The following is a 3312-nucleotide window of genomic DNA, read 5'->3' as shown; positions in this document are numbered from 1 at the left end:
CTCCCTAGTCGCCGTGGGAGTCCAAAAAGCGCAACAGAGGTCTCCAGCGATCGACCTCGAATTGGACAGAGGACAAGCCATGGAATGAGCAAGTTCAGCCACGCTCATGAAAGAAGGATACGGAATTCCTTTGAAAGCAACTATATTGCCGAAACCGTCAGCAGCTCTTCATCGACGATTCTCGACGATGACGGAATGGAATCCGACAACGGTGAATACGAGACCGTTCATGGAAAGAAGAGACGCAAGACGTGTCAGAACCTGGCACCAGCTTCCAAAGACGGAATTAACCTTCAAGTCGGGTGCACCGTACTGTACGTACCCACTGACAGCCAGAAAGTTGATTCACTGAGCTAATTTAAGCTTACTGACTTCCTGAACAACGCTGGGCCAGGCACGGTCACCGTTGTTTGGGTGAACGAAGCACGGAATATTCTTGCAGTCGACGTAAAACGACCTGCATTCAAAGCCGAGCTCCTCAAGCTCACCAAGCTCTGTACTATGCCGGTGAGAGCCTATCTACCGAGAGATCGAACAAGCTGCTTTGACGCCCTCCGCGATATTGACCCCGATTGTACTGAAAACGACGTAAAGGCACAGCTGCAGTCTTCCATCGGTATAGTGGAAGTGAAACGACTTGTCAAAACATCGCCCACTGTAGGAGTGGCATTCGCAGGGAAACAGGCACCTTAACATGTTTCCGAAATTTTTGACAAGAAGCTAGGTGTGAAGGTATCAACGATAGAAAAAGTACACGGGCTCGGAAGACATTTGGACAATAAAACACGACCAATATTAATACGTTTTTTTTTCTCTAGACGAAAAAACTGCACTTTTGAAGAACGCGTTTAAATTGAAGGGTACAACGGTGTCTCTGTCGAACGACTCCTCAATAGAAGGAAGAGAAAACCGCCGCCATCTTTGGGCATACGCCAAAGCTAGAACGGAAGAAGGTATCAGCAAACTAAATCTAAGAAACGATAAGCTTGTAATTAATGGGAAAATGTTTACTTAGAACAGTGAAAGAGAGGAGGTTGTACCTGTGCAACTTAACTGACGTGAAACAAATTCAAAGAAAGCGGTGCAAAAGGATATCACTATAATTGGACCTTGGTGTGTGTTTTGACAGTCGTTTATCTTTTAGAAATCATGTGTCATTGGTCGTGGGCAATGCTTTTAGAGCGTTAGGGGTAATTTCTCGTTTGACACGTAATTTTAGAAACCCTCATTCAATGGTTAACCTTTTTAACTCTTTAGTGAGGTCACGACTGGAGTTTGCTTCTGTCGTATGGAACTCGATTTCTAACACACAGGCTATGAGCATAGAAAATGTTCAGAAAAGACTTGTCCGGATCGTTTATGATAGATACTTTGAGCGGCGCTTTTATTATAGGTATGAATATATAATGAAAATGTTGTCTCTTTCTCTATTGTCTAAAAAGAGGACTGTTCGTGATTTAATTTTTCTGCACAAGGTTGCGAATGGTGCTGTTGATTCGGCTCAACTCCTTGCAAAAGTGAACTTTCATATTCCATTCCGAGTAACTAGACACTTTGTTTTGATGTTCGCTCGCCGTGTAACACCTCACCTCTCTTACGGATTCAGTCATTATATAATACCTCCGCTCCACCCCCCCCCCCCCCCCCCTTGATATATCTGCATCAATTTCTATGTACCGTCGCGATTTAAATGATCTTATTCTAGCCCCTTAGCATTATGTTTGTCTTGGATGTTTTATTTTTTTTTTTTTTTTGTAAATGTATACAGCCTATGTACTTGCTTGCTCAGTTTTCTTGTTGTGTTGGTGCACCAATAAGAAGACCAATGTGGTTGTTTTTGGGCACCCCAAAATAAAGATTATCATTATTATAATGGTCGTGAATAATTGTAGAAGCGTAAAAAATAAAGTCGAATTATCGGGTTTAATCCTATCTGTTCAAGCCGATATTATTCTTGGGACTGAATCATGGCTTGACGACTCTATCTTAGATCATGAAGTATTCCCCAGATGCTTTAAGGTCTACAGAAAGGATAGTTCGTTACACGGGGGAGGGGTATTTCCGTTAGTTAACAATAATTTGCAAAGTCACCAAGTCGATATATGGCTGAAAATGTAGAACCAGTATGGTGTTGAGTGAGGCTGCCCAATAACCTATGTTTTACCGTATACGAGTTTTCTACAGGCCCCCGAATTCTGATTCCACATGTATAGACACCCTAAACGAAATAGTTTCTAGTGTTAGCAATGAACGTGTGGTACTTGGTGGCGATTTTAATCTGCCAGACTTGACATGGAGTGATGACGGGTGTGCCTGTAAAACAATGACTCGACTTAATATTGATATGAAGTGCATGGTCGATAGTCTAGGTTTTACCCAGTATGTACTTGTACCTACGCGCGGACACAATATACTTTGCTTGTTGTTGTGTAATCATCCCGACATTGTTAAACAAATGGATGTCATACCGAGCATAGGCGGCCATGACGCTGTAGTCGCGGCACTTCGTTTTCAATCTGCACGTGTAAAGTTGACTACCGATAGAAAGGTGTTTTTGTATGAAAAGGGACATTTTGAGGGCATTAGCTCCGAGCTTTCTAGTGGCTTTCCTTCGTTTGAATGTGTTGCTGATGATACAGATGTGCAAAACACGTGGTTACTGTTTAGGCAGAAAGTGATAAAGCTAGCAGGGAAATACATAGCATGTATTGATGCATCCAAATTAGAAAAAAATAGAGCAAAGCCATGAATCAACGGATGTGTTCTACGATTAACAAAAAAAAAAAAAAAAAAAAACGAAAGCGTGCTTACAAACGGTACAAAAAAAAAAAGTCAGTAGTGAACCATCAGAAACTGAAAGAACTGACGACGAAGTTCAAATAACGAACTAATTACAGATGCCCGTCAAAAATCTTGCATATTTAATGAATATTTTCAAACGGTTTTTCTGCCTGCGAACAATATAACGCCAGTAACGCTTACAAACAGATACGATGATATTCCCCCTGTTGAGGTTGGTGTCGAGGGACTCCTAAAGGGCTACTAAAAATTTAGACGAAACTAAAGCGATTGGCCCTGACCAAATTTCGCCTAGATTCTGAAGCGCTGTGCTGACGCCATTGCCCAATATCTTTTTATAACCTTCAACCAGTCTTTGCTTGAGGTGTCATTACTGAATGATTGGAGAGTAGCTCATGTAATACCAATACACAAGAATAGGTTACAAATTACAGGCCAATTTCTTTAACATCAGTTTGTTGCAAACTACTTGAGCACATTTTGTATAGCCAGGTGATGCAGCATCTTAGTTAC

Source organism: Ixodes scapularis, unplaced genomic scaffold (assembly GCF_016920785.2).
Source record: "Ixodes scapularis isolate PalLabHiFi unplaced genomic scaffold, ASM1692078v2 PGA_scaffold1__304_contigs__length_218370807, whole genome shotgun sequence".
NCBI lineage: Eukaryota > Metazoa > Arthropoda > Arachnida > Ixodida > Ixodidae > Ixodes > Ixodes scapularis.
The sequence above is the reverse complement of the archived record's forward strand: the minus strand, read 5'-3'. Positions refer to the sequence as shown.